The following is an 11,997-nucleotide window of genomic DNA, read 5'->3' as shown; positions in this document are numbered from 1 at the left end:
GACTAGGTTAAATAAGACAATAGTAGCCTTTAGCAGCAACATAATCTATGTTGTATAATAGTAATACAGAATCAGAACTATGGACATTTTTTTCTACATTTGAAGTTTTGCATGTTTTGCCACTGCAGGTACAAATAAACTGACATACCATGCCAAATTAAAACCTGGCTATTTGTCTGTTGGTGGTGCTATTCAGCAATACCAGAGGGCTGCTATGACTTGTGTTTAAAAAATATGTGTTTAAATGTGTCACGTTTGCAACACATTTGGACGACAAAACACAAACGTTTCCTATTAATAAATGTATACATAAAATAAACAATGCAAAATACAACCTTGTATTCGCTTGTATGACAAAGGTAAAAGTTTTTCAGATTAGGCTCCTAATTCTTTTCCGTTGTGAAGTGTTTGATCTCATATTGTCAAGGTCAAAAAACAACTTTCTCAATGATTGAGTCTTATGGTGTATTTAGAAGAATCTCCAGATTTCAGTCAAGGGCATGTTCACAGGTTCAGTCAGTGATTAATTTTACATTTACACTTTTTTTGTGCTGTACAAATTGCTAAAGATCACGTTTTTGTCTTCAGATAAACTAAATTGACTCATTAACATACAGAAAATTTTTCATTTTGTGTGTGTGTCCAAGAAATCTTTGTCATATGCATAGCTCACTGGCAAAACAATTATTATCAATAATCATTAAATTATTATTATTGTTCTGCAGTTACATAGTGAAATATGAAAAAGTGCAATTACATCACAATTACATAAAAGCATGGGATTCAGATTTAGAAGGGATTAACGTAACTGATCTAAACACTATTACATTTTCTAAGTACAGTATACATTATAGTGAATAAATATTTTAATGTGCGCTCATTAGAGGAGCAATCCATAATTTTTCAACATCAATTTTCTCACCAACGGTCATATTAACAAAGCAACGATCATTTTTGATTTGATTCAGTGGTTTTAAAATATGGGTTTCTGCTGGGATTTGTGTAATTTGATTCATATCAAGTAAGGCTGCAACATGCTCCTTTAAGTCATTCAGTCTTTCACATGCTTATTCTTAAAGAGTGTTTTATGTTTGCTAGTACAGGACTTGGTTTGATGCTGATCCCCAGAGAAGGGCTTCATATTTGTAGCAATACGGAGAGAAAATAAAATGTTTTTATTCAAAATAAAGGTTTCCTTTTCTCTGTTATTGAGCCTGTCAGTTGTGCAGCTTAGCGCAGCTCCTCTCAGCTGTGTTACGTGTGGACCTTTTAAATGTTTGTTGAACTGTAATACTGGACTTCCCTGGCCTGAAAATCCACTATCACGCTCAAACGTCATGTTTTTGGTGAATAAACTAAAACCTTTGAAGAACCTTTTTTATTTTCAAATGTGCAGTATCTCATTAATGTCTCCTCTGACACAACATTTGTCAGAGGAGACATAACACAGTTGACAAAGCAATGGATTGAATGTTTTTTTCCATTTAAATCGCTCAAAAATCAAAGTGTAAGATTTGCAGTTAATGGATTTTGCACTCTGCTCCTTTTTTATCTTTCACCTTTTAGTTGACATAAAATCTGCCTCTAATTAAAATGTAAAATGAAATGTAAATTTGGCAGACAGTTTGAAGACACAAAAACAATACATGTGTTTATCTAGCACATTCATTTAAGATCTCTAAAAATTAACCCCAGGCTGTACATGAAGCTGTCAAAATGCAGGTGTCCACATGGTGCTTAGCCATGGTTGGCTAGAGTAGCTATAGAGTGGCTGCGCTTTGCTACCTGAGGGTCAGTGAGTCATGAATTGCGAGACCATCTGTCCAAAAAGCTGTAGTGAATTATGATCCTATACCCACAGGAAAATCCAGCAAGAAGCCTTGAAACACAGGAATCAGGGATTATGGAATTGCTAAACTCTGAATCCTATAGTTCTAACATTTACGAGAGATGGTGACATGTGTGGTTGCCCAAATGCGTAGTATAAGATTATGGATAGAGGAGAATAATCTTAATTTACTGATAGCTGTCTAAAATCCAGAGTTATAGGTTGTACATGTGAAATCTTATGATATGACAGAATGCATTCTGTGAATGAAGGTGGAGTTTGCTCTTTTTAATTTCTGTTGTTTTTTCATATAGATTTTTTTTTTAATTCAGTTTAGTATCAGTTAAGAAAGTTAATATTTAGAAAAATCAGTACATGTATTTTTGAAAGCAGTTGACTCTCCTTCTGTTGTAGACATCAGGAGTCTAAATAAACACGTTCATCAATGCCTCATCAGGCAGACTGTAATACAATTTTTACCAAACTAACAGATACTAGAACTGAGGCTTTTTATTTTCTATTTTAATTCTATTTTCACAAAATATTTTATAGGTTCGTTTTGTTTTTCTGTTTTTTTTTCTCTTCCAAAAGTTTATATATTATACGTTAACTAAAATGTTTTTTAAATTTTGATTTTAGTTAACTATCATAACCTTGGTTGTGAGTGTAGCGAACGAACTTGCACAGTAGCTCGATTGTCCACTAGATGTCTCATTTTCTCTACCTTTGAGAATTCACTATTTAGCCTCACAGGAAGCCTCCATGGTCCGCTTACTTTTTGTCTCCATTTTTTGTCACTGCTTTGCTTGTTAACATTTTTTTTCTTCTTCTTTTTCCACAAACTTCCCAGGTGTTTGTGAAAATGTGTATATATATTTACTTTTCAGGCACTTTACCTCAGAGCACTACCATGCCTACGGTGTTGTTTGTGTCATATAGAAGAATTGTGTTCTCTGATAGTCTTTTCACACTGCTCAATGGGTTGATTATGTAAACATTTGCTTGTAGGATGTCAATATGTGCCTGAGGTGACAACATTCTAATTAGCATATTTTTTCTGCTGTTCTAAATGAATACCTCTCCACTGATTAATCAACTACCTACAGAAAATGAGTCACACTGAGCTGCAAAACTGGGTCTGCCCTACAACTGGAGGTGGCAGCATCCTCAGAATGCCTGCATTTACAGTATCTGTATTTCTTGTTTGTGCATCTGTCTGGTTTCGTGTTGACTTAGCACCAGGACCACTTGTGAAGGCTTGCTGCTGTGCTCTCTGACTTCTCTGCATGTTTATCATCTGTCTGATGAGTTTACTGGTGATCGACCGCATGAACGGAGTCTCTCTGAGATTCTTGTTTTGTGAACATTGGAACTGTTGTGCCATTTACTGAAAGTTCTTACTGTGGTAAAAAAAAATAATTGTGTAATTTATTGATAAATCTGCAGCTATCTGCAACTTGAAGGCTTAGTTAAGTTGATTAGTTTGTCTGAAAGGACAAACTGTTTACCTGTGTGTTCACTATGCAGTTGCTGTTGTTTTCTGTTGATACGATGCTTGGACTCTGTGTTGCTATGGCCAGAAGGAACATTTTTCTCTCTGTCTTACATAATCTTCATTTAGTGCATTTTTGTACTTCCATTTTTCATACGGGATCAGCAGTCCTTTAAGAAAATGTAGACAAAAAGATGACTTCACCTAAGCCGGAGTCATGGATAGCCTAACTGTCAAGATTTTGGTTCTTCTTTGACACTAATCTGCTGGAGATAGGACAGTGAGGCACATGTGTTGGCTTGGTAACCAATCTAGTATCCAGTGGCAACAGAGGTCTATTGAATGCTGGGCAGCTCTACATTAGCTGGTGTGCCCACCACTCTCCTGTGTCACCAAGTTGTGGAGGCATATTCATATAGGGCCCTGCAGCGAAGGTAGGTTAGTGCAATGTTCACCTCGTGGGCCAACATTGTGTGCATGTGTGATCAGATATAGGTCCTCCCTGTGCTGGTTTTACAAATGCTCTTTTTGTTGAACAACTTAACCAGCCTGCAGGTGGTAGCACTCTCTCTGTCTCACTATGTAATTTTCTCAATAAGGTGCACTTGCTTAGTCTATGTTTAAGTCCTTGTTTCAAATAACCTCTCTTCTTCACATCACAGCCTCTCTTGAAAACACGCCGAACATGTTGTCTTGATTCTCACTCCACGTCTGAAGGCATCTGCAGGCGCAGAGGCAGACACAACAGGATAAGCGTCTTTGTCTCAGACTCCTGTCTGTCAGAGATCCCCACCCACCCACCCCTCACACACCTCCCTTTCCCCCCCAGCCTCCCATCTATTTGGGCGGCTGTTACAGAGAGGGCAGATGGCTCATTACCATAAATAGGACAGAGAGAGAGAGTGAGCAAGGGGGCCGTGCACACCAACTAACAGGACCACGCCGCCCAAAACTAAGGAAATGGAAGCCCGTTGCTAGGAGAGAGGAAAAACAGCTTTATGGCAACACAAAGCTGATTCCCCCATCCGACCTCATCCTGCACGCACCCCCCCGCCCCCTCCTCCCTGCTCTGGGGACCGAGCCTTCTATCTGCTGGTTGGGGACAGATGGTCGATGGGCCCCACCGTCTCTACAGCTGGACACAGGCTACGCTGACACAGTCAGACCTGGCATGACTGAATCACACCTCGTCCCGTCCAACCTATGAGAATCAGGAGCGGAAAGAGCTAAAGCCCGGGCCGTCAGCTAAGAATAGATCCACACTTGTTGCCCACAGGAAACGTGACTGCACAATAGATGGTAACATATTAGATTTGTAGTTTTGTAATTTTTTTTGTTGTTTTGGGGTTTTTTTTCAATGAAGCTCATTCATTGTAGCAATTCACTTGCCGTTTTGTGCTTATCTGCTTCCTGTTTTTTAATTTTTTTTAATTTGACTTTTTAACCACTGAACAAAAAGTATGTAAAGCACTTACAAAATGATTTGTTAACACTCAGTTCCAGCTGCAAGTCCTTACTCCATCCCAGACTTTTATAACTCGTCTGCTCTCTCTAAGTCTAACAGGTTAAGAGTCATCCAACCCAATGTCTTGTAGAAGAGCAGTCCTCTCTTTCCAGTTCATCAATATTATCCTTTCTGAAAGGTGTCCCACCATGAAAGGATGGTGTGCAGGAAATGAAAATACTGCTTCACACTTCTAGTGGAGCATAGGGAGAAGTGGTAAAACTGACATTTTCTTTCATTTCATTCCCAACCACTCACACAACCATTTATACACTGGTCAGTAAAAGCTGAAGTCTGATGGGAAATATATATATTGAATTACCTAAGCCTATATCTTACAAATCTACAGGGCCTGCTTGGCAAAAGTCTTCCCTTCTTTTCTGTACTAGTTAGAAGTACTCAAATCCCATTCTGGGCAAACCCTTTGGTGCTGAGTGGAGGTCAAGCTAATGATGTATGAACTAGGTTTTAATAAGCCATTGGTTGTGTTCTAAGGAACGGGCAAGTTAATCCATTCATCCTTACTATACCTGTTCACCCTGTGAGGGGGCTGGAGCTTATGCCAGCCAACACTGGGGAATAGCGCGGCTAAAGTCTGAACAGCCAGTCAGTTACAGAGCTGACACAGAATCATCGATGCACAATATGAACTTATATATATAAAGGCTGAGGAGGGTGGGGTGAGAGAAGACATTTCCTCTGGGGAGTATCTCAGCAAAGACACCACCTCTGAAACAATAACACATCTGTTCTCACAAGACCTTTGATTGAAAGGGCAAGTGCAGCTGGCTGTCTTGCAAACAGGGAAGAGGAGAAACTGACAAGAGTCTAATTTGAACAAATAAAATAATTTCATATAACACTTGAATATTGAATAGAAATGTTGTTTCACTAATATTGGACTTGAAATCGCAGGGTGATACTTGAATCTGCTACAATTAATGTTATTTCATTAGATGTGAGCCATTTTGCACATCGTCCACGGGGAATTGGGGAAGGATGCTTGACATCCTCCTTCTCGGAAAAGAAGGAGGATGGGGAAAAGAGGGAGAAAAGCACAACTATCCAGATTGCACGAAGGAAAGCGTGGCAGCAGCATGACAAGTAAGCAGAACAGAGGCGGTCCTGCATCACCTAGCCATCCGCCCTGGTTGCATAGGAACACGAGGGCCATGCCTAGCCTCCAGACACGCTCCTTTCCTCTCTCCTCTGCCACGCTTCATTACCCAGTGCTCAGCCAGGCACAGAGAGCCACTGCACCACTTTCTCTGCACTACAGCCGTGCGCCCGCTCGCAGCCTCCCAACCAGGCTTACCCAAAGACCAGGCGGGGTATATGCTGCACCTCAGGCATCAGGTCACACTCTCTCTTAATGTATACTGCAGAGGCAAGAGTGGAAGGACACAATCAGTGGCTTCCAACCTTCTTTTCAGTCGACAGATAAACTCAAATATTCAAAATGTGCTCGTCTGAACTAGAGATGGACCGATCCGGTATTACGTATCGGTATCGGTCCGATACTGACCTAAATTACTGGATCGGATATCGGAGAAAAATAAAAAATGTAATCCGATCCATTAAATATCACGAAAGCACCTCACAAAACTTGCAACACGCCGTAACTCACCTCAGAACGTTAGCACGTCGGAGCAGTATGCATCACGTGATAGAGCGGCTGTGGCATGCGGGACCTGTGGGTGGTCTGGATAGCATTTGGAGCTTCGCTAGCAACCCGGCATTTCATCTCCGACAAAGTTATCCCGAGAGAAGTAAAGCAAGTGTGTAAGTCCATCTCTGAATGTTTGTAAAGCATTCCTGCATTAAGCTTAACAAACGATATATGGAGCGACTGCCTCTTCTGGCTGCTACTTCAATCATGAAACTGCTTAACGATCAGCTGATCGGCTTTTCTGTCGTGAGTCCGTGTCTCTAGTTTGCTTTTGGCCCACTTTGCACCAGAAAGAGGAAACCAGCGGCTGAACAACAGAAGCACGTTTAAGCTTGATCAGCTGTTGTTAGAATTTATTTAATATTAATTTCTACACCAGGATCTTTTTCTACGTAGCTGACGGCTGGTAACTGTGCAGGGGCGGATCTAGCAAAGTTTAGCCAGGGGGGCCGATAGGGCATTAACAGGGAAAAGGGGGCACAAAGACATACTTTTCTTTCTTATTCTCATTTAAAATGTCAAGCTTTTAATAAATAATTATCTGACAGCCAAAGTTTTAATTTGATGCAAAATGAATAGAAGTCCATTACTGTATATAGTAACTATTAAGTCTAATATATATACCCTAGTAAGCTATAGTACTTTTTCCTTTGGGAAGGTACCATCTGTGCAGTCTGCAATTTTGTTGAAGAAAGATGTTGAATCTATTTAATATTTCTTGAAAAATAATTGATTTCTGTGCATTTTTTTCACACTGCATCAAATTAAGGTTGATTACGTCGATTAAGCATCATGAGGTGGAGCGTGAGGGGTGGTTCCCTATTTTTTATTTATTTATTTTTGTTGTTGCTGGGAGTTGGAACCCTATTAGTTAGGTTGCTTAATATTTATGCTAAGTACTCTTTAAAATACCAGAATAGGGAGGATGGTGTAGGTTTAAGTTTATTAGATTGATCAGTATTGCTGAACTATGAAACATTTTTTTTGCATACAGGTATAACAGAATAGCTTTAGTGTAGTTGTTGTTTTAAACTTGAGTATGAACTTATACAAAATGCAGCAAGATATTTAAAAAACAGTTTTGTTGATTAAAAAACACTATATCGGATTCATATCGGTATCGGCAGATATCCAAATTTATGATATCGGTATCGGTATCGGACATAAAAAAGTGGTATCGTGCCATCTCTAGTCTGAACTGGTTTCAAACACTTTATAAAAGTGGATGTGATAGTGCATGTCAGTGGTTAAGTCAATTTGGCCACATTTGTTGTTTATTTGTACTGCTGGCAAAATGTTCATCTCTTCATCATATATGAGGTTTACATTTAGTTGTTTTTTTCTGTCTATCACTTTCTATGTCAGATTTGTACATCATGTAGGTCCAAACCATGACAGAGCCTCCACCATGCTTCATAGATGGCTTTAAACACCCACTGTTGTACATTCTCTACATATTGACAACAATGTGAATCAAAACTTACAAATTTGGATTCTAAATAAGACCTGTTGACACAGATTTTTAGTCCAGTTCTTGTGTAACTTGCTATTCCTCCTTTCCCTGAATTACTGTCATGCTGACACATTCAAAGCTTTGGACTTCTTTGTATAACTGAAAAAGCTTCAGAAAGCCTGGAAGACTTTACAAATTATAAGTAAGTCTGGCTCCTTGGGAACAAAATATAAAGAAATGAGGGGATCGCTCGACACTTTTGCCCAGACTTTTGATCCATTTATTTAAGCTATAGAGCTATGTTACTGTAGCATATGTTAGCTTGCAGCTTGTAGCGTACCAGCTCTCTTGAGAACTGGAAGTGTAAAATCTATTTAGACCCAAAGGTGGTTTCATAGAAGTTCAGACTTCATATTTATTGTTGTTTTGTTTTATTGGGTAAGTTTTGAAACTGAGTGTGAACACAAATGTGATTTTTAACAGGGTCTGATTCATGTTGCTAAGCAGCAGGTGGAATTGCTTCTTGTAGCTTGTATACATGAGAAAACACAACACACACTGCTGGAAGGACATGAGTGATCCCTCATACGTGTCATAGCCCACTATGGAGCTGGCAGTGCCAGACAGCACTGCTGGGCACAAGACCACTATTGTCCCACAAGATAAAGTGCACTTGTGACCAAAGCAAGGCGGGGAGGACCAGATGCAGTGAAAAGATAAGGGAGTGTCAAACAACAACGCTTTTTGTGTTGTGCCGTTGTTTACGGTAGCTGAATGTTTTTACAGACGTCACAAGTCCATTTTAAACTGTTGGTAGGACACGACATGTCAGGAGTGGGCCGTCTTCCCTTTATCCTCCTCTTGCTTCACAGTTAATTGACTACAAGTGTTCATTTGCCTTCGAGGAGCAGTCATTAGGGCTGAATAACAAAATTTAGCTCCGCAATAGAGCAGCCAGAGATCAATGGGTTAATTTAATTGCCCTCGCATGTGGTGTATTGTAGCAGGGCAATTTGCAGAGCTTTATAAGGGAGTCATGCCGTTTTACTGTGCTTAAAAGTGCAAAGAGATAGCAAGGAGGCAATGAAATAAGGGAAAGACCAAAGTTCAGTACTGTGTGTTTGGTGACAACTAAGCTGCCAGTTATATACAAATGATATTGTCACAGTCAAGCTCGAGAAAGAGCTGTCACTCTATCCCGTGTAATGACTTACAAATGACTGATTGTCTGCCTAAAGCTATAATCATGTGATGGATAACTGAAACAGAAGAATGCAATCGCTTTATATTAGAGTGACAAACTACTGACTTTACTGACAATCTGTTTTGACTTGTATTACTTTGAAACTACTACAATTTCTTTAAAAAAAAAAAAAAAAGCCTAGCTCTCATCACAAACTCCCTGAGCTCCCCCGAATTTTAAAAAAAAGTTGTCATGGCAAAATCACCGCCAGTCTTTATAGAGTGCACACATGGCTTTATCTGACCATCTTTTCACCAACTGTAACAATGTGCTACCATTGTTTCGTGCAAGATTGGAGCGACATTGTAAGCAAGCCATTAGTTCCCAACCCAATTATAATGTATAGGATGTTTATCAGATTTTGTGGGTGTGGTTGATTCTTTAAGCAACCATTTCAGACGAGCAGAGAGACTTTTTGCTGAAATTATGTGCATACGTTTAGGAGTCTGTTTTATAAGGGGTGGGGGGTAGTGAAGGAGGACATGCAGAGGTTTGGTGTGACAGGGGTAGGGTGGGATGGAGGCAGATGATCCACTGTAACAAACCCTAGAATTGTGTGTGTATGATCCTGATTAGAAGTTGAGAGACTTGCCTTTATTACAAATACACAACACTATGTTTACTAAGGATAGATTGTTAAAATCAACAAGTAAAACAAGTTATAATCATTTAATCAGGAGCTATCTACACTGACGTGTCTCACTAAAGACCTGAATCTATTTTTTTTTTCATTAAGCTGTTATAAAATTTCATCTACTGTCCTTTGTTCATGCTGGCATGCTTAATCCTCCACTGGAACAAATTTAGGACATTTGTGACTGTCCATACAAGCATTTGCCCAGTCTTACCTGAACAAATAGACTGATTCAATACAGTATTACAGCATATGTGTTTGACTGTTGAAACGATCATTCCTCTGCCCCGCGTGTTGAATTTTATTGCCTTGTGCATTAAAAGAGGCACTTATCAGCTGACAGATAACAGACAATCAGCACACTGCTGACACAATTCATAAGACCCGGTTAGGAGAAAGGATTGTCAAACAAAGGCTTGTGTAGGCAAACACACTCTTCAGTTGAGGATAACTGCAGGCAATAGCTGCGAGAACCCCTAGGGAAACAAACCTGAAGAACAAAGAAAGTGTTGCATTTGGAACAAGTTGACCACGTCTGATTGCTCTGCTGACAGTCAGAAGCCGTCTGCAAATTAAATTTACACAATTTGAGCTGCAAACACTTAAATTTAATCACTGAATATTTATTGAGTGATGCTAAAAGATTTAAAAAAACAACAACACTATCTGTGGTGCTTGCTTTGTGCAGTCTACTTCATTAAGACTGGTTGGCTCCATTTAGAGCAATGAGGTCTGGACTGGTAGGATTTCTGCTGCGTGGTCCCACACCGCTGCTGGCCTCTGGGGCTTCACAGACGGTTGCAGTTCCCTTCTTGTCCTGGAAAGTATGCAAATACTACCTGTTTAACCGGTTACCACTTTGACCATACTTATCTAGGGAAATTAAATGCTGCCACGCCTCTGCGCATGTGTGTACACATGCATCTGCACGTCTCATTCGCTTTAATGTGCATCATAATTCTCTTGATGACCCTTTCACTTCACATTTCAAACGAGGTCCAAACTAATTAGCAAAGGGAGCTGGGTGTCTGTTAGTGTAGCTTTAAATCCTCTAGAAAGAGCAGGAACAGAGACTTTACATTGTTCACTCTGCAATGTGCTCAGCTGTCCAAGGCACAATCTACCAAATTGCACATAATGGTGCATATTCTGGAAATACCACAGTCCCTTATGTCACAAAGAAACCCAGAATCCTTTTTTTTTTTTACATTAAATGGCAGCATCTATTCTGAAAATGTACGTGAGGACACACTGCTGATAGAAAGAAAAAAGGAACAACACAGAAACCTGAATACTTTGAATGCATATGCAAACTTTATTATTTTTATAGGACAGCGAGACAAGCGCTGAAAAGGAGGGATTATTGCAAATCGAGATGACATTCGTAACAGGGAAGCAGTTTCTTCTGGAATGTGATTTCTCCTCACAGTTTACACCTCGTTTCTGGCTGTGTGCTAAAGTGTCAGCATCTGTGTTCCCACTCCAGAAACCAACACTAGGTGTAATGAGAAAAAAAAAAAAGGAAACAGGGAGAAAACAACAAAGGCAGGACGGCAGATTGAATGAAGAGCGGCATACAAACAAAGGTTGTCACTAATAGAGTTTTATGAGCTCCAGACCTGCTGAAATGGAGTGTTGTGCGTGTGCAGCAGCTCTTATCGGCTCGCTGGCAGTAGGGCAGGGGAGGGTGAGAGCTTCCACACTTGCAATCCCTAAAAATGGTGTGATTCATTTTCCGCATGAGAAGGTCTCACAGGGGCGGCATCAGACCAGCCAGTCCACACAGATTTATGGACCATTAAAGCAGCAGGCCTCCTGACCACTATGCCACTATGGGGCTGGCTGCTAAGACACACTGCACCCTCATTCATGCTTGGCCACCACTCTTCATCACAGGCTGCTTCCTCATTGTTCATCCCTTCATCAGCACCACTTTTACTGCCTCACATGAACTCCTCTCATAGTCTGTAATCCTGCTGTTCCTTTTGATGCAAAATGAATTGTTTACTGTCACCATTCTCACCTGCTCTTACCACCGTTTTCCCAATTCTTTCTCCCACTTTTGCGCGTTATTCTTTCCTTTCACAAAAAGGATAATTCCTTGAGTCGCTTGTTATATAGTCCAGAAAATGGTCCAGTACAGTTATGGAAATCTCTGACGGTGGTCCGGGCTA

Source organism: Mchenga conophoros, linkage group LG13 (assembly GCF_057382185.1).
Source record: "Mchenga conophoros isolate Kocher_MC1m ecotype Shallow Benthic linkage group LG13, M_conophoros_male_GT1.1, whole genome shotgun sequence".
Taxonomy (NCBI): domain Eukaryota; kingdom Metazoa; phylum Chordata; class Actinopteri; order Cichliformes; family Cichlidae; genus Mchenga; species Mchenga conophoros.
This window is presented reverse-complemented; position numbering follows the sequence as displayed.